Source organism: Bemisia tabaci, chromosome 3, assembly GCF_918797505.1.
Source record: "Bemisia tabaci chromosome 3, PGI_BMITA_v3".
NCBI lineage: Eukaryota > Metazoa > Arthropoda > Insecta > Hemiptera > Aleyrodidae > Bemisia > Bemisia tabaci.
Window position 1 is genome coordinate 12,279,133 of NC_092795.1, and position 20,757 is coordinate 12,299,889.

Consider the following 20,757-nt stretch of genomic DNA (forward strand, 5'->3'; position numbering starts at 1 on the left):
AGCTCCTGTAAGTGTGAGAGAGATAGCTGCATTTGTTGAGATCAATTGCCCGTGATTGGTCGATTCAAGGTCATTTCACTTAACCCTACCTTTTACCGGGACTCAGCTCGGGAACCTCAGAGAATATTTTATTCCTCATCGTTTTTGTGTCGTTAAGAAGAAGGAATCACAACTTGAAATCTGTAGAAGTGCATAGTCCGATAAACTAAGTGGGATCTTATCTTACACCTCTCAACAAATTTGAAAAAAGTGGCGCCCTTTGCGTGAATTGCTCATCACGTGTCAGGGTAGATCCCTTCTTAAAGACTACAATTTTTCGCGCATCTAGAGATTCATTTTGAGGATCTCACCCCTGTGGTATTTCGTCTCGAAGTTCATCGTAATCTGAGTGTAGATTCCAAATGCAAAGGAAATAATTCCCGGGTAGAGAGTTGAAAAAATGATGGGCATTGCGTCTCGCTCAGGGCTGGATACCAAAATTAAGTTAAAAGAAAAAATGAACGAAAAATGACAGGGCCTAAGGTAATTTTATCATTCAAGCTTGATTTTCCTCTCGCTCGATTTTTCTCGACCTATGACTTTTCAAACTTGGCAATTCAACTCACGGTTGCTATAATTACCCCCTTTTTTATACGGCTTGGTAAATTGTCGATCAAAAATGTCCAGGAACATTCGTCACTTTGATCCAGGAAAACTAGCAAAGGCAGAAGCTTTTTGTCTGAAGTCTATAAATATCTTCCTATTGATCATGACGGTCTTTTCTCCCTCTTTTTTTTCTCCTCTGAAGTCAAGCCTCCGCCGCCAGATTCTGTAGGTTGTTGATGGGAAATGTCAGGAAATTTGTCCCATTTTGGTCCGGGATTATTTGCTAAAGTCGGAATTTTTTTCTCGAAGTCTGTAACGCCCCTAAATTGTTCGTGTCGGTTTCTTACATGCGAGCTTTTCTTCCTCATTCTTCTAAGTGAATCACTTAAAGCTCTTCCGAAAGGAGGTTCTTATCAAAATATGTGTCAGGTGGATTGGGTCTTAACTTACAAAGTATATTATCGCGAAGTCTGAAATAAACCGTCTCTTTTTAAATATTTTTTAGCCTTATTTTCTCTGTATTCAAGTATCACTAACTTTATCATTTGGTTAGGGTTTTTTTTTTTTTTTTTTTTTTTTTTAAGTATTTTTCTTGTCCTTGTTAGCGTTTTTAATGATAGGGATCTCTGCATTTCTGAAAGGAAAATGCCTTGCAAGTTGTCAATTTCCAAGCCTCACTCGAACTAACGTCATTAATAATTTGCATAATTCAGCCAGTTAGGCCCCCTTCGGAACACACATTTGATTATTTCATTTTTAATCATATATGAACCAGCCAATCATATGAATTCTTCGAATTCATCAATCGTAACTGGGTTAATGTTTGTTATCTCACATAATTGAAAACTCTTGCTGAAAAAGCGACAACATTCTTCTCCTTAACGCTATCAACAAGTTCAAATTATTGATAATATCCGTGCCTACTGAGATAACAAGATAGCTCAAAGACGAAAGTATTCAAAGTTTTTTTTTTTTTTTTAAAAGAAATGGTGGACGTATGAAAAGCAGTACAACAAAAATTAAAAGAGGTTTTTTTTTTCGGATGTTGAATATTTTTTGGTGGTTACCAATCGTTTCTTTTTATTTTCATCTTTTCATTTGAAGGATTTAATTTGCAGCATATTCGAAGTAAGCAGAAGAATCCCCCCCCCCCCCTTCTAAACTACGGGAAATGCATTGATCGCATGTCAAGCCCTCATAAAAATCAACTAATACAGGGGAATAATTTATAATTAGCTTTTAAGTTCAATCGATATTTGGAGGGTTAAAATGTATATAGGCTCACGCTAGAAGTCCTTTGAATCTTCCCCTCATAAATAATTCTGTATTCAGAGCTTTCGTGTACCTTTCATGTGTCTTCAATTCATTGAATTTTTCATTTCAAAATCAAATTTTGTACGAAATTAAGATTACATTTACCCTCCTTGCCTCAGATGAAAATATCCCCCGACGATAGCAGCTCTCTTCTGCCTTTCTTCTTAGTTTTGAATAGTTAACTGAAATCTATAATTTTCTCATATCTGTTTGTGAAAAAAAGGAACCAATTGATTATACGTAGTAGTTGCGCTGACTGCTCTGAAAACAATTTCACAGCAGCTTTCCCGCCAGATGATAACATGTGCTTCACGACACTCGACGAGTCCAAATTAAAATGCGCATAGAATGAGGTTTTCAGTTCATAATTTGCTCAGAGTAAAGCCAAATTTTTTCCCGAACTTCCATGCCGAATAGAACAATTATCACAGCTGTGTATTCGGAAGAGTAGGTATTTGTCGAAGGTCATCACCAAAAATCATATTGTAGAATCAAAAATCCATTTATCAATGAGCATTTGTTTTGTAGATTATCAGGTCTGTGGAAACCTAACCTAACGCGAAGATCATCTCTGCTCGTGATTTTACCCTTTTTTCCTTTCATTTTAATCTCTCATTAAACAAATTTGACGTAAAATTATTAAACTACGTTGCCATTAAGAATGTAGGAGAATGTTTTTCTTTTTTGCAAGGGAGCCAGAAAGTTTTACTTTTTTTCAATTTTAGCACTATCCGGGGGTCAATTGTTTCAAACTAAATTAATTCCAGAAGTTTCACTTTGTTCCGTACTTTTATTTCTTTTCGGGATGAGAGAGGAATTTTCTAATTATAAAAATGTTGCACTGGATTCATCTCACAATCAGCTAAACTCAGTCTATATTTGTGATAAAGACCCCCGTTATCAATACACGGTGGGCAAGTTTTAACAGTTTCACCTGTATATTCTGAATCAAGAAATTCAATTGCAGCTATTCAATACAGAACCCCTAATTTGCTCCCAACGCGATACTACCATCAGAACCCTGTTAAAAAAATTTTATCATCCAAGTATAAACCTGTAACAATGCGCGAACATGGGTCTGCATAGTGAAGTTTACTTAGGCTGTCCAAATGTTGTAATGTGCATGCAAAACGAGCAAGACAAACGGAAAAGCTCGGAATTGAAGGTTGAGATGAACGGAAGGAAAGTGAGGAAAATGCACGAAAAGGATGGAAATTAGTAAAATAACGCTTACCTTTAATACCTTAGTATATACCTTAATTAAACGCTCACTTATGAACATAGTACAGAACTTTTTTTCTCCCTCTTTTTTATTAGATTTTTGTTTCGTTCATGTATCATTCATTCAACGGTCTAGTAAAAAACTGTGATTTTTTAAGGAGATATTGAAGAAATCATCCATTTATCATGTCATCATAACATGAGTAATATCTCTGACGTCACCCATATACTAATTCATTTTTAAAAAAATGGTAGTCGTTTGACGGGTTGAGCACGTGATATCCTATTTTTTTTTTTTTTTTTTTTTTTGTTTCCTGAAATCACGTAAAAATCTGTTTTCGCTGTAGTTTCTCAGATGTGTAGTCGCAGCCGGCTTTTTTCTCCAGTCTAACACTTCCACCGCTCATATTAGGAAAGCTAGCGTGAGAAGTAGCTACAGTTTTAACGATCTAATCCAAACGTAACAATCCCTACTTTTGCCTGTGGATAAAGAATGATTTAACATACATCGTGTCGCTGAATTTTCGAATACGTGCTCGTTCATTTTATTCATCTATCATAGGTCTAAATTTTAATCATTCTTTCACTTTTGATCGTTTCAAATTCTTTCTCCACGCGTCTGTTATATTCGTGCTTATTTTGCCCTCTTTGTCGATTTTTTTCTTCTTTTTTTTCTTTTAAAGTATGATTTATTTTGGACTCGAGAACTGCAGAATAGTGTAACGTTGCTTACATGACGTTTAGCTTGTGATATGAGGAAATTTCAAACAGATGAAGCGCATTATTGAAAAGGGATCTAGACAACATAATTCACGCCGGAACTGCTATTGAAAAGAACAAAATTAAAAACCGCTACCGGTAGAAGTATATCCAAAAAAATATTCCAGCTAATAACTGTAAGCTTACCGGTGAACCGTTTCAAAAACAGCAGCCGCCATAATATTTCGTCAAAACGCACGTATAGCTAGTAAAATAAAAACCTACAAACTTAAAAGGTCACTAAACAATTAACGCCGTTATTTACTTCTGTTTTAGTGTAGTCTAGATTATAATTTTTACGGTATGCAATTCCGTTGCCAAATGGACTTCTGTTCATCATACCATTAAACGAGATTAGTGAAAAACAAGAAGGAAAGCACTTTTTCTATGAATTTAAATACCTATTTTCTTTTTACCGTGAATCAAGTCGTATTATTTTTTGCCTTTATCCGCTGTCACTGTCTCCATTTAAGAAAAGCTTGCTTTGGTTGTTTATCCGTGTTATAATTTTTCCACTCAAATTTTAGTCCTCATCTCCGCTTATAATATTTTAAATTGTTCATAATTCTTTGTATTCTAGGAATATAACGATCGTTTTGACCAGTGACTAGCGAATTTGAATCCAAATCTATTGAATTTTTAACATTAAAAATATCTCATGAACTTTATACCTCCGATTTCTGAAGAAAAATCTGAAGCGTTCTTGCCCATTCTCCTATCTTGTTATTTCAACACTTCTGTTAAGATTTAAGGTGCAAAGAGCATTTTTAACGCCGGAAACATAGCTTAATATTCAGGATTTACCCGTGGCTCGTACTCGATTTTCGAGTATTTCGAAAGGAAGATTGCTGTGCCCTCTCTTCGACTTTTTGAAAATCCTCGTTAACGTAAGTGTCTCGATGAAAATTTCACTGTTTCGAGCATTTTATTCGGTGACAAACTCCTGCATCTTAAACATATAAAATGAACGCGTCTCGACACAAGAACAGGAGAGTATTTTATTTCACAAAAGACACAAACGGAGTGTTCTTATTTCATCTCATCGTTGTCTTAGTCTCGTTTCGTCTTTCCACATTCAAACATATAAATGTTAAATGATTGATATATAGACGTCACCTGGGCCTTTTTTTCGCCAGTTTTGACTGGTAGAAATAGTAGATTTTTTTGTTGCAACGGCAACAACCGGTTCCTTGCTAAAATTTCCAGACGGCAACGCTAGTTTTCCTCCACTTGTTTTTGTGTTCGTAGAACAGTAAATAGCAGGATAAAATCATGAGAGACACATTATTTCACCTGAAATCAATATGTACAACGTATTTAAATGTAGAAAAAGCTGTGCTACCAACTTTGCAATAGTCGCCCTAGCTAACGATTTTTCTCAGTTTTCCCTTCGGAACAGGGCACAGCCACAGCCAGTAGTTGCAGTATAGTACCATAGAAGTAGTAATATACGTTTAATTTTAAAGCGGTGTCTTAGCGCCTATGTCTATTAACAGATTGTCTTCAAGGAATAAACATAGAAAATATTTCATCCTATACACACGTATCCATAAATGTAGTACATGTATAATTATTTTCCGAGGAAATCGTCCATTATTGTCTCGTTTTATGTGGTGAAGAAGAGGGTTGAGGCAGTGCGCAATATTTTCGTGCCAATTATTGTGCTTTTTTCCTGTTCTCCAGCATAATGCTCTGCTAACACCTGTATGCACACATATTATAAACAAACATTGCCAGCGATTGTGATTTTGGCAAAGCCAATATAATTTTTTCTCGTAGTGGGGCACCTAACCAAAGCTTTTAACGCTTCGCTGAGATAATTTTTCTCACGTGAAAATGTTTTTTTTCCTCCTTTACTCTTTTCTTTTTAAATGAACGAATATTGCTACTACCAATAGCTGAAAATCCTATTTTTCAGTGGAAAAAGCTTTATCATTTTGTGCTTGAATGGAATTTGGATTTTGAGCCCTGTATTTACTCGAGACATAAGAATCGGATTTCATTTGTGAATTTTTCAGGGAATATATTTAAGACTAGTTTTAGTTGAATGGAGAATTAGCACGAAGAAAATGTATCGCTACATCTGAGAGTCAGGGCCGGATTTACCTACTTGCCGCCCATGGGCCTCCTGTATTTTGCCGTCCCGTCCTTATTAGTTTTGAAACATCAATAGTGAACCATCAAATGAACGTGCCAGCGGGGGAGGGGTGCATAAGACGCGTTTACTCGTGTTGGACACATTTTTTGCGAAAGCCCTGTCAACACTACTAGCAAAAGTTCACGGAACTTTGTGCGAAAGTTAAGTTTCGTAAACCTATCTCTGTGTGGACAAGGCCTTCCATTCATAAAAAATGAACTAAAAAATTATGAAAGATCAAACATAAATGTTTTTAACATCCGCCGCCGCGCTGATCGCACCGTGGCGCAATGCGTGAAGTATTCCGACAGTCTTGTAGGCGCTGTGAGTTTCACGCCGACCGCGCGCTGCTGAACGCACTGTGTTTGACGCAATGCGTGAAGTATTCACGCAGTCTTGCAGGCGCTATCCGTTCCACGCTGACCGCAATGACTGCACTCTGTTTGATGCAATGCGTGAAGTATTCGTGCAGTCTTGTAGGCGCTAATATGTGTTACATGACGATCGCCGCGCCGAGCGCCGAGGGCTTCTCCTTTTCATCTCAAGTCCTCGTCATCATTCCTCTCTACGTCGCGCCGTTCCGAGCCAAATTGCGTGTTCTAACGATTTGGTTTCTCTCTTAACTTGAATAATTATAGGTGTTGTCTCTTGTATCTCTGAAAGACGACAAAATTAGAAATCATCATACTCTCAGGAAATGAGAGATTTTGTCGCCTTCTCTCATTTGTAATTTTTTTTCTAAATCCGATTTTTTTTTAAACCTACATTTAAAAAAATTGCAAAATATGCCGCCCCCTATAGATTTGCCGCCATGGGCCGCGGCCCATGTGGCCACCCCCTTAATCCGGCCCTGCTGAGAGTGCTTGATGAGCTGAGTTCGTAGTATTTTTTATATTTTTCTGAAAGGATAACTTTAGCAAAATTGATTTAAAAGTGAATTTTTCATCTTGTGACGTCATCTGGCGGCATTTCCCATTTAAACAAATGTATTTTTCCAGATTTGATCATTCGGTCTTGCCTCCTTCGATTCAGCTCTCTCAGCAGTTTCATTCAAACATGAATTTTGTAGAATTTCAGACACCTGCAAATTCTCCATTTACGAATAACTCAATTTGTTTCCAAAACTGCACTGATGTCACTCGTCTTCCAGGCCCCTCGATTTAATTTTCCAAATTCGTTTCTCGAAGACGTGCAGCTGTCGACTCTTGCCCGAAGTTTTTGCTAGAGGCGAATCCAGCATTTTAGCAACACTGGATTTCCACCATTTAAACCTATGCTAGATAATCGATTCTTGTCTGAGCACCTGATGGCCTCTCCTAGTGTCCCCTTATGTCAAGACAACCCTTCTCATGGAGTCACAAACGGGAATAAAGATTACACAAATTAACAGTTTTTCGTAATATTTGATCGGCTCATTCTCAAATTCCTTTCTCCGTTCCTTCTCTCATTCCGTTTGTTCCTTGTCGAGCCCGTTATTCCTCGGTTCATTCTAGATTGTAATCTTTGCGATTGGTGAAAATGTAATCTTCATTCCCGTTTTTTGACACACTGGGAAAAAAACCACATTGTATCTAGAGTCCAGACTTTTGAAAACATTGACAAGAACAAATACTCTTGATTCAATCGGAGTTTTGCTTAGATCAAGAACCAAGCCTCTTAATTTGTGCAGGTTTTCTTTTGATTTAAGCTTAAATCTGATTGAATCAAGAGTATTTGTTCTTGTCAATGTTTTCAAGAGTCAGGACTCTAGATACAATGTGTTTTTTTTCCAGTGCACTGTGGAGGCCTAAAATACGGGAACCAATCAGAAATGGATTCACAATGTCTTGACTCTCAGTGTAAAGGGACTGGCCAGGTGGCCCCTCCAAGAATCGATACATTTTCATAGGTTTTAAATGGAGGAAATCAGGTGTTGCCAAGTTGCTGGATTTGCCAGTGTTTCTCGGTGAGTTTTTCGATAGGCGGCTGAGGAGCATGATTTTCCCAGGGATCCGCGGGAGGCGCGGGGAGCGGAGGGACGAGCGAAGCCGGTGAATGGGTTTCCAATATCGGTGCGTGAACGGTCGGGTCGGTCGTCGGTTGTAAGCGATTAGGCTTCTCTCCCGTTCGGGTCCAAGTCAAGACTCGTGATCCTTGACATGGATTCGCAAGGTTACTCCACCGATGTTTATTTTCATTTGAATAATTCACTCCTGACTTGCCTCAACAAATCCAGCGCGGCCGCAGCTCGACTCGCGGCCCGCGCCGTTGCCGGATTTCCGCCCCGACCCGCCCCCCTCGCCCGCCGACCCCCCGAATTTCCGCGCCGATCCCGCGCCGCCGGCCCCGACCGGGAGTCTCTCACAATCACAACTCCCGAGTGCCCCCCTCCATTTCCCCGGGCCTCCGCCCACCCGCGGCCCCCCGCCGACTCCCGCTATCGTGAATTCTCCCGCTCTCGCTCGGGTTTCACTTTTCATGTTCCCGACCCCTCCTAGACCACGCCTCGTTGCCCCCCCCCCCCTCTCCCCCAACCCCCTCGCCGGCGCCCTCCCGAAACGTTGCGTCAGGAATATTTTGTCTGCGCTTCCGAGGATCCCCATTTTTGGGGGGGGGGGATTTTGAAACTTACGCCCCTAAGTTTGTGTTTGTGCTTTAATTGAATTGGTAAACCTCACCCCTTTTTTCCATAGATAAACCCGTGACATGCATCAACGGAAATTAGCTCGCTTACCAGACGTCAGGAATTTTTGTCCGCGCCTCCGAGGATCCCGGTTCCTTGGGGGGGGGGGGGGGGGGGGTTGAAACTTACGCCCCTAAGTTTGTGCTCCTTTTTTCCGTAGATAAACCCGTGACATACATCAACGGAAATTAGCTCGCTTGCTAGGTGTGGATTTTGCTGTTTTCTGAGATTTGGTAGCTTCCACTCATTAATTGAAACAGCTGAATAGTGTGGCTTTTAAAACGAGACGAAAGGAAATTTGACAGTTTGATTTGAATCGTTTACAATTTACGAGTTCGAATGGAAAATACCAATGAATGACGTCATTTCGTCGTTCACTCGTACTTCTTGGTACTTTTCTTCGTCGGTAAATCTATTTACCTCTCATCTCCTACAACAGGGAAAAATTATTAAAAATGCTGGGAATTTACTTTTTTCGACAGCATTTTTCGTGCACAATTTTTCTTTTAGATAAAGAGACAAGGAAAATCCTCGCTTCGCGGAATTTTCACGGAGGCTCCAGGGAAGCTTTTTTTATTCGTAGTGAATGATTATTATCATTTTTTGCCTTATTTTGGATTTTTTGCTCAATTGATTTTTTTCCGTCTTCAAGCCACCCATCATATTCGTCAGAAATTCTTGATTGACTCGTCATTTTTCTTTTTTGTTCGAATATGATTAACTCTTTGGAATAGAGGAACTCCATCGGAATATGAATGAAATCCTCGTTTCAGTTACGGTGATCTAATTTTAGTTTTAATCGACCAGGCAACTGAACTATCGTCGTTGAAAGCGTAGAGAAAATGAAAGCGAAAGAGCAGGGGAAGTTAAATAGAAAAATGCGGGTTAAAGACGCTCAAAGTTCAAATTGCCCAATCATCGCTGTTGCAGTTTAGAGATTTAAGTCATTCGTTAATAGTCTTTAGGTTTTTTGCCTCATTTTTTCGGTAGAAATCGTCAACCTAACCGGTTGACGTTTTAGAAGAATAAATATGTCTGAATCCACAGGGTTATCCAGGGTTAAACGACCAGACTGCAGAAGCGTGTTCTATGGGTCAAAATAAGGCCATTTTGTCATATAAAGTTTTTTTCTAAAATTGCCTCCCAGTCGGATCTACGGCCTCTCCAAAATGTCGGAAAGTAAATTGTTTTTCCGGAATTTTGGCAACGGTTGTGAACCTAATCTCATGAAAATTTGTACTATCCTGTACTATATTATTCCCTGATTTCTTAAATGATCAAAAAAAATCGAAATCTCAATTCACAACAAAAAAGTCTTGTTTTGACCCATAGAACACGCTCCTGCAGTCTGGCTCTTTAGCCCTGGATCATTCTGTATAACGTTAACCCCAAAAAGACCATCCTCATCGCAAATCTCCGAAAAGCGCGTTTTTTACCTCTAAATCGGCAAAATGAGCTTGTGGAATCCACAATATGAATCGTGGTCAATCAATTTAAGCGAAACTGAGAGCACTGCCTGTTCAAGAGAGAGGGTAAGCTGCGAGTCGTTGGTCATTGACTGTTATTTAATCGCCTCTGGCACACCATTAATCACTCTAGTCGAAATTGGAATTGAACTCGGTTAATTACCAAACAAAAGCCTCGACCAAATGCTTCGAGCATCGGGTTTTAGTGTTGAGACTTTCCTCGTTTCAGTGTAATATTCTGGATGGGCTGGGCCGAGCTTTGTAGATTTTTGACCCGCCCCAACGCCTCGTCGGTGCCCCGCAAATGTACTCACGGTTTGTGCTTACTTGTGATTGATCCGAGTCTAATAGTCTCGAGAAATGTCTTGCAGATGACCGTCAGTGGCGTGGCGTGCTTTGCGATATATCGATTGATCTGCCATTTAAACCTATCGAAAAGGATCGATTAGCAGGGTGTTCGCAGCGAACACCTTATTAATCGATTCCTCACCATAGCTTCAAATGAGGAAATATCGATAGTCGAGTATGCACGCCACGCTACCGCAGATGACCGTAATGTCGGTTCTATTGTAAATTTGTGATCCGCAACAGCTGAAACCGTGTGTTTACCCCAGGGCGATTCTCAAATTTGGCAAAATTGGGCTGGAAGAAAAATATTGTTATTAAAATTAACATGCGAAAACAGTCTAGTTACTTACCTCGCTTTACTGCTGTGCTAAGGTAGAACGCCGTACGAACCTTATGTCGTTGCCAGATTTCTTTTGAATAAATGTGAGTCTCTGGGAAACTTGTGAATGATATTTATCCATTTCTTAGAAGATGTCGGCAGTTTAATTTTAATAATCTGAAAATGTTTGGGGGAAAGAACGAATTTTGGCAAAATTCTACTGCCCATTCGACGTTCTTCCCTATAGCGGCAGAATAGATCAAAGTAACTTACTGCACCCAGTTTTCTCGATTAACGGCGATGGGTGAGCGGATCAAACGAACTCGTTGTTCACGGCGCGCGGATGCATCTATTCGTGCTCGATGGATGAGCGTGATGCATAAGCGAAAAATTGAAGGCGCCCTGGTAAAAGCTGCTATTTTTACGTTACATCTTTCCAGCTGCTGCCACGCCCATATGCAGGCTTTTCATTGTAGTGTAGTGATCACGTGCTGATACTGTACGTTCGATCAATGGCGACAATTCATATTTCTGCGATTTGTCCAGAAATTTTTCCAACCCTGTGTCTCACTGTTCGGGTTTCAATCACTGGCAGATCCGGCGGCAAATCGGCAACTTTGTTTTTCTCCATTTAAACCTACGGAAATATATCGATTCTTGGAGAGGCCAGGCACTCCGAGAAGAATCGATTAATTAACACAGCATTAAATGGAGGGAATCCGGTGTTGCCAAATTGCTGGATCCGCCTCCGATTTCAATCGGTAAATCTGATGAATCTAATCGGTTTTGTCATAAACTTTTCGAAGAATCGCAATGAGCACGAGATGTTTCCGATTCGTGGGTTGGTAAAAAATACTGGAAGATGGGGTAAGCAAGCATGATGCTGATCGACAGGTGGCTGAAGCTCGCAATGCCATCGTGCTGCCGGTCACTCCGCGGCGGCGAACGCACTTGGACTTCGCCAACAGCCCTCAGCACGGCACACGCCAGGTTTGGGCCACAGTTGCAGTCTGCAGTCGCTGCAGTGCGCCTTGAAGCCTGCAACGTCCACTGCATTGCCGTTTTTCTTCACCGTGTCCAGTGCCATTCTACTGCGCTAAGGAACAACATCGCTGTGATGAGTTTGCCATTCCGGTGATTCTCGCAAGTTGGCAGCACTGTGTATCGGAGTTGATCGATTTTAGAAGAGCCAATTGCCTCACCAAAAATCGAAATTTTCGATGGATTTCGACGGAGGGAATCGTGTTGCCAGCTTTCGAATATCACCACTGACAGTTGCCCATAGAATATTACGAAGCTTTTAGACTTGAAGTCCTGGACCCTTTCCTTGGGACAGGTCCCTAGTCCCGTCTTCCTCTCCGACCCTTTTTTTAACGTGTTCTTTTAGACCTGGCGTCATTCGGAGGGTGCAAGAAATCGATTCGATCCTGGATGGCTCCGTCTGCCAGGATTTCAGGAAAATACAGGTTTGGCCTCATTGGAGCGCGCAACGCACCAAAAATCGAAATTTTTTATGGACTTCGACGGAGCGAATCGTGTTGCCAGCTTTCGAACATCATCACTGAAAGTTGCTCATAGAATATTACGGAGCTTTTGGACTTGAAGTCTTCGACTTTTTCCTCGTGACAGGTCCTGTCTTCCTCTCCTACCCTTTCTTTAACGCGCTTCTTAGACTTGACTTCATTTAAAGGTTGCAAGAAATCGATTCGACCCTGGATGGCTCCGTCTGCCAGGATTTCAGGAAAATTTCTTCTCCGACCCTTTCTTTAACGCGCTTTTTAGATTTAACTTCATTTAAAGGTTGCAAGAAATCGATTGGATCCTGGATGGCTCCGTCTGCCAGGATTTCAGGAAAATACAGGTTTGGCCTCAATGGAGTGCGCAACGCCGAGCCGAACGGCGACCACAGAGCAGCGGCTGGCTTCGGCTTCGACTTGGTCTGAGCAGTCGCGTTGTGTACTGAAATATTGCGAAGCGACTTAGCGGCGGCGGCGGCCGCGCGCCGTGAACTTGCGAAACGCATTACGTCACCACCCCGCGCCGTAACTTGTCTTAGCGCTTGAACGCCGATTTCAAAAACGGGCATATGCACAATACCCGCCGCAACGCTTATCGTCGGGAGTTTTTAGGCGCCCCCCCTCCCTCCCGCGCCCCTCGGGCCCTCCCCACCCCGGTTCCCCGGCTCCTTGACTGACGCCTTTACGCACTCTGACACCGTTGACGCCACCATCCTCTAACCCAAAATTATCCTCGGACGCAAATTACAAGTTCCGTTCTATTAGGTCTCAAGCTTGCGTGGTTACGATTTCTCACTCCGGGTATCGATATTCTATGCTCGTTCCCGGGTAAAATGGAGTCTTGTCCGCCCGCGGTTCGGACCGTCCGAATCGATTTTTATTGTCTACCGGGTTGTATTGAAGTCCGCCAGAGGCCGGTGTCGCATCGTGTTGGATTCGGTCGCTTTTGCAACACTGACTTTCCTGATCAGCTTGAATGAGCTTTGAAATTTGGTAGGGTTGTTCGTGGGGCCCTTCATGAAATAAGTATGTAGCGCTTTACTGCCGTGCTAAGGAAAAATGCCGTATGAACCTTCAGGCGTTGCTAAATTTCCTTCGATAAAATACGAATTCATTGAGGGAAATTGTGAATATTTTTCTTCCAACGTTTCAGACTATTTTGTTCGTAATTTAATCTAAGATATCCGAAAATTTCAAGGAAAAATGTTCATAAATTTCGTCAAAAATACATGTTTTATCCGGGGAAATCTGGCAACTCTCGAATGTTCATACGGCGAGAGTCAGTTAAAGGTCGAATTTTCCAGAGAAGAGTCACTTATATTACTTCCATCGTCAGATTTTTCAGAGGAGAGTCGGTTGTGATGCCCGACCGCCCACGCTAAAATCGACGGAGTTCGAGTCACATTCGTTTTGGTAATCAGTGAGGTGAAAGCTACCAGCCGGCATGAGACGACCAACGACCAATGTGCCGTCTGATATGTTAATTTATTTACAAACGAAAATCGGTGGACGCTTGGGCTCCCGCGCCACGCACTCAGTGGCGTGGCGTGAATTGCGATGTATCGAATGTTATGCCGTTTAAACCTATGGCAAAGAATCGATTATTATGGTGTTCGCTGCGAACGCCCTGTTTATCGATCCTTTTCCATAGGTTTAAATGGCATAACAATCGATACATCGCGAAGCACGCCACGCCACTGCACGCACTCCAAGTTGTGCTCCGTCGTTTGCTCGACCCGACCGACGACAACGTTTGACATCGGTGAATCTTCACCTCTCGCCATGTCTATATTCTTTATTTCCGCTTTCCTCCTTCTTCTCCTGGACTTTTTGATTTTAAAGATCGGTCTCGAGTAATCAGGATCGACCAGGGTTGCCACAGCCAAGGAATACCTACGGAAATGTCAGGGAATTTTTACAAATCAGAGAAAACCTAGAAATGTTAGGGGAAATGACGAAAATGTACGAGAAAAATTGTTAATTTACCTTTATTCGCTTTCTAGAATGAATTTGACGCCAGGAACAACAAAGTTTGTCTGGAAACTAGTTCAAATTATGTCTCTTTGGCCGTATGGCAGATCTTGAATTGTCAGGGAATTTAGCTTTCTCAATTTTGTGGCAACCCTGTATGAAAGCGCCAATTTTTACACTCCATTTTCTCATTTTGAAATGCGCCCGTTTGCATTCGAGCTAGGAACTCAAGAGTTTCCAGTGGTTCGAGCGCTTTGATCGTAACTTAAAATATCTTCCGTTGCGTCACACCGTTCCATCGATCCTCCATTAAAGAACCTATTATTTTTACTCCACTTGATCTCGTATCCTTTTTGTCATATTTTCATCCAGAGATCCTGTCGACCGATTCCCTTTTTTTCCCAGAACGTCTGAACGGCAGCTAAATGGAGTGCACGTAGCGCGAGCGGCAGCGGATTCGAGAAACTTGTCGACTCCGACCCGGCCGCACTGCCAGTATCTTCCAACAGGCTAATTGTCACCCACCTTGGCATCAATTTCATCTCGCTCTGATATTGAACGATCCAGGTCGCCCCCCCCCCCCCCCCTTCTCCCGAACCCCCGTGCACTTCTCCCGCCGCAGTGTCTGCTCGCTCCTGAACGATGTTCGTTCTCGAATCGTGCCCTCGGCGTCCTCTGTTGACCTGCCGCGATTTTCAGCGCGAATCCGGCCCGGTCCTTCCGGAAATGGGGGTGAGCGGCGAGGCGGGCTCGTTGATCTACCGTCCGTTCCGGGCTCAGAGGCCGAAAGTTCCGGTTGCTGGAGCCGTAGCTTCGGTTGCCGCGCCCAGAACGTTCGGTTTCTGAGCTTGGAACGCGCATGGTATGTCTATATAGCCAGTTAGTACGGCTTCCACAGCCGAAATTTTTTTTCGGTGTCAATATACATACAGAGTGATCCAAAAGTCTTGCACAACCCCTAGGAGTCTTGCGCCTTCTTAAGGTGGACTTTCTAACATTTTAGGGGGCCTCAAAAGTCGTTACCTTCGACCGAAGAGCACCTACAATATTTCAAGTCTCTATCTCAATGTGTTCAAAAGTTACAGTGGTGATGCCAGGTGCTGGTGGTAAGGGACTTTCGGATCACCCTGCCATGTATATTCGCGATTTCGCCTTGGTTAGGTATTTTATAAACGGCCCATCTCTGGGCTCCTTTAGATATCATCATAATATCTAGAGAAATAATCATAAAAGCTCATCAATGTTTTTTTGGGAGAAAGACACTAGTAGCAGCATACTGATTAGCCTCCTGCTCTCACCTCTGTCGTGTCAAGGAAGAACGCCGTATGGCCATTCGAGAGTTGTCAAAGTTCCTTCGATAGAAAGTTTATTTATGAGGAAGTTAATGATTATTTTTTTTTCGAAATTTTTAAGAACTTCAGTTGAAATTACGAGAAAAATATTCATTAGTTCACCCAGAAATTAGTACTTTAGCGAAGGAAATTTGGCAACGCTTTAAGGTTTATACGGCGTTTTCCCCCAGCACGGGAGATTTGCCCCTGTGCGTGCTCCAAACTTCTCGGGCACATAATGAAATGCAGTATTGTTTGAAGCTACAGTATAGTCTGTCGCTGGTTTCTAGAGTCACCCGAGCGACTATAAACCCGAGTAGCTCGCACACGTCTCTTCTCTTATCTGTCCCCTTTTTCTCGACTCCTCCCGGCACATTTGTATGTAACACACAAACACAACTTTCACTCTCCGTTCGTTCAAAAAGTTTGAAAGTGTAAAATAGCGAGGCAAACAAATGCAAATATGTGTCGTAAGAGTGAGGATAGGCTTCGGAAGCAGCTTGTCTGCCCGCTTCGAAAATCGCACGATTTCCCGTCGAACCCTTCGTGAAATTGATGGATTCCTTCCCCACGCGGCATCCAAGGCGAACAGTAGGTCCACCGGCTAGGCTCTTAGGCGCCCCCGTGTCTTAGTGCCCTTTTTGTCACTTTTTCGCTCTGCGCGGTACACTGAACCATTTTCTTCTTCCGAACTAATTTTTCTCTTTATTGTCAGTCCTCTACCGGTCACCTGCTTGGCGCGTTTTTTTCTTATGTCACCGTCGTTTACCACCTGTCGTTAGGACTAGACGGTATGAAGTAATACTGTAAAAAAATTAGTAATTTGCAGACTTACATGTTTTTAGGAGCTCTCATATTTAGTATCTAAGTTTAAAAGAGGCCTTAAAGTGCCCACTGGCATTATTGAGATGTCGTGAGCCCGAGCTTGAATGCTAGCGCCACAGCACGGTGAAATGTTTTAAACAAATTGGGAATGTGATACTCACGAACACCTTCAAAGGCCCTTTTTTACCCCATGTTAATCTGAATATTAAATGTGCACGGGTCGGAGATCTTGGTTCACCTCTTATGTTGTTATTTTTTAATCGTTGGGTCTCGTTCAGGGCTGACAATGGGCATCTTATTGATTCATTTACATGCCTAATTGTATTTCTTCGGGTTTTTTTTTTCATTGTTTTCTTCTTTTAAATTCGTACATAGTAGGATATATTAAGGGTCCTTAACTCATTGACAAGTAACAAAACGTAAATTATTGATTATATCAGTAAAGTCTCTAATCAAAAATCATGCGCAGAGCTTCAATGTAGGTTCTCTTCTTTTTTGTTGAATTTAATTTTTTTTCTTTTTATTCATTTACTATCCTTGCCCATGTCTCGTAAATCGTAAATCCTATTGCTATCCCAACTTGACGCTAAAACCGTCTCCCTTCTTTTATACTTCGCCACATTTTTTTTTTTTTTTTTTTCAAAGCGCGAACTCCTATACACCATTCGACCACGCGTCGCTGAAAATACGCATGGTCAGGGGTTATTTTTATTCAAATAGATGCAATCCCAAAAGTTGACCCCTCTTCCGCGATGGGAGTTGCATGCTCAAGTGACGGCCAGTGACCACCGATGATTGCGCTCAACGTGTCATTTTTATTGTTTTTGAAAAAAAAAAAAAAGCTTCCCATGGTTTGCCCCGATGTAATATAATTACGAGCATAACGATGGATGTTCCCCGTGCCGGATTTCCGGTTCTGACCTCCCCCGTCCCCGCTGCCCCCTCTCCTGCTGCATACTTTCTGTGCTCTTTGTGCTTAATTCATCCTCGTGTTGATTTTTATGTGATGTGTGCGGTCAGCGTTGTCACGTCGTTTTGTCTATCGTCTCTTCGGGTCAAGAGTGCTGCACTGTGCTGCAGTGGCGAGGCGTGATCGATTATCGATATTTCGCCATTTGAAGCTATGGTAAAGGATCGATTCTTAAGGCGTTTGCTGTGAGCACCCTGTTCATTGATCCTTTTCAAAAGGTTTAAATGGCAGCTCACTCGATACATCGCGAAAAACGCCACGCCACTGGAGTGTTGGGAGATTTTCCAATTCATAATCAGAAGGTTATGGCCCGCGGCTTTCAACTCATAGCGTGACCAGAAAAAAAAACAAGAAAACCTGGAACCGTTCAGGGTTAAAGAGGTAGGACCAGAATCCCCGCGGATCCCACTCATCAAGCTTTTCTCCTAGCCGAATTGGTACATTTTTCTTCTTCTTCGTTTTTTTTTTTTTTTTTTTTTTTTTTTGGAATGCCACTGAACCCGGAGTTCGCTTATAATTTATCAGAAAAACTACTGAAAGTCAGGAATACGGAAGGATGAGTTCCATGATTTTAACGGACTTCAAGATAGGTCGGGACCTTCCTTAATATTTGTAAAATCCTCAATATTTTTCCTCTGTGCCTTGTAATTTTTTCAGTGACGTTTCATTTTACTCGCCAGGACTTGTGTCCAAAGTTATACTCCAGGTTTGGTAAAATGTCCTTGTTCATGATGCTGTGTTAAAGGCTGCCTCAAACCTCTATCGAGTATTTTGAAAACCATACGAGGCATTTTTAAGAAAAGGAGCTGTCCAAGAACGACCGTGAATGAAATGGCAACCTCCTCGAATAGGGGCCTCTTTTGACCGGCCAAGATATGTTCCCTGAAAATACAGAAGTCGAATTTGTAACCATTGCTATACCACTGAGTGGTGATGATTTCCGAATCATCCTCGAACTTAGTCCCCCCCCCCCACGAGTGTTCTGTTCTGGAAGTGGAGTTTCGCGAAGACTTTACTGTGTAGGCTTTAAGGGCCAGCGACGATGTGGGTGTCGGTCTCCTCCAAATTGTTATCCGCGCTCTGGCATTTAGCGAGCAATAATTTTTGGGTCTATCGGCTCGATCGTATCCTGCTAATCGACTCTCTCGACACAAGCCCCTTGCGAAATGAGCATAATTCCGCGTGTGCCTTGAGTGATTTTCGGTCATCGCGGATCTCGGCTCGACGTTGTCGGCTACGAACGCTAATCCAAATTCCTCTCTTGAAGTTTCCGACCGTAACGGTCTACGATTATGCCCGTCAGTCAGTGGCGTGGCGTGCTTTGCGATATATCGATATCGTCCCATTTGAAGCTAAGGCATAGAATCGATTATTAAGGTGTTCGCTGCGAACACCCTGTTTATCGATCCTTTTCCATAGGTTGAAATGGTAGATCAATCGATATATCGCAATGTACGCCACGCCTTTGCCGTCAGTATTCTTCGAGTGGGACACGCGATGCCGCTTGTTGTATTGGCTTGATCCACATTTTGTTCTGTCGGATAAATTGGTGTTCAATCCAAATTCTCGTTTTTGAAGTTGATGCTCAAAACGGTCCTCGATTATCCTCCGCGATCCCCCTCGAGTGCGACACGCAATGTCGTTTTTTGTGTAAGCCCGATCTAAATTTTATTATGTTGAGTGAATTGCTAAAATGTAATTTTTAGATAATTGGGTGTATTTAAGTGAAAATGAAGTATATCAATTCTTACCCGAACCCTGAGATTCATTAATCTACATGCATAGTAAGGCTCAGGCTCACATTGGAAAAAAAAAAACACATTGGATCTAAAGTCCAGACTCTTGAAAACATTGACAAGAAAAAATACTCTTGATTCAATCGGATTTTTGCTCGAATCAAAACGAAATCCGCTTAAATTAAGAGGCTAGATTCTGCATGAATCAAGAGTACGTTTTCTTGTCGATGTTTTTAAGAGTCTGGACTCTAGATCCTATGTGTTTTTTTTTTTTTTTTTTCCAGTGCATGTTACAATGTAAATAGTTCCTAATGCTGTAAATAAATCCAATTCTTCCTATCCGACCCAGATTTGTTTCTTTCGGGACAAACGAAGATCCGTATTTTGGTCTTAAGGTGCTGGCCGTGCGAAACGCTCGATGGTTTTTGAAACCTCGTTTTCAATTTTACGGACTGCGAATATTGTACATTTTTATCTGGCGATTCATTTCCTTGGGAGATGAACCTGTGGAGTGTGGAAGGATAGAGTGACACTTTTTCGGCGTTTGAATTGCGTCCGCCCATAGCGACTTGATTTGTGATCCGAGCGAAGAATTAGGAATGTCGACACCGATGGGAACATGGGATAACTTTCCCTCGCGAACGAAGACTCGGTCGGGTCCGGTTGGACGCGGCGATTTGGCAATGGGCCCCGAGTCTGACTTGGTCACTCGGTTATTCCGTCATGGCGTCATCCCCGGCCGTACCGCCCGCCGCTACGCGCCCAAACAGCCATTCGGCCACCACTAGCGCCATGCCATCGCCGTCAGCGTCATCAGCTCCCAGACGCACGAAGAGAAACCCCGGTGGATTCAGCCCCATCTCTGGTTCGATCGCCAGCCCAGCGGGTTGATATTGAAATTAATGGACAAAGCTGTAGACGGAGAAGACACACGGATCCAACTGCTTGAAATCGAGGGACGAAGCTATAAATAAAGCAAACAAAGGGAAAATCGAGCGATCCTATTGGTGGATGTGAGTGGTTGTAATGGACAAAGGAGGCAACCTATAGACTAACCAATGGCAACCTACGAGAGACACTATAAGTTTAGTTCCCTAGTCTGCTATAAGTTTATCATTTTTCCTCATTAGTCCTTATGAGAACCACCTGTTTTAACCAATAGGATTGCTCCATACTCCTTATGTCTTCGTTGTCAATTGTAATCAGTCCACAGGGAAGATTGTCATATAAGCATTCAAACTTTGTCAAATTTACTCGGACAAAATATGAATTTTCCGGAGAACTTCTGATGATTTTTCTTCCATTATTTTAAAAAGAATTTTAATCTCAATTATTTCCTCTGCAACAACTCCGCAATGCCCTTTCGTTTTGCGTCCTCCTTTTTTCCCTCACTTTCAGCGTCGGTTCTTTCGGTGGTATGTCCGATGGATTAGGAAACGCTGCTTTAGTCTGACATGAGAGGATTAAAAGTATCAAACTTGAAACCGGAGCGCGGCTGTTCTCAAGGTCGGTGAATGGAGACTTCAGGACCTCTGGCTGTGCAGTTTTATGAGCGGCAGACGGCAGACATGGTCCTCGAGTGAGTCAGCCCGCCGA

General features: G+C 42.2%; 1 protein-coding gene across 5 annotated transcripts in view; it reads left to right on the forward strand.

Annotated features, from left to right (window-relative positions):
- Nucleotides 1–20,757, forward strand: part of ftz-f1 (ftz transcription factor 1) — a 193,693-nt gene that overhangs the window by 80,963 nt on the left and 91,973 nt on the right. The gene's annotated exons all lie outside the window — the stretch shown is intronic.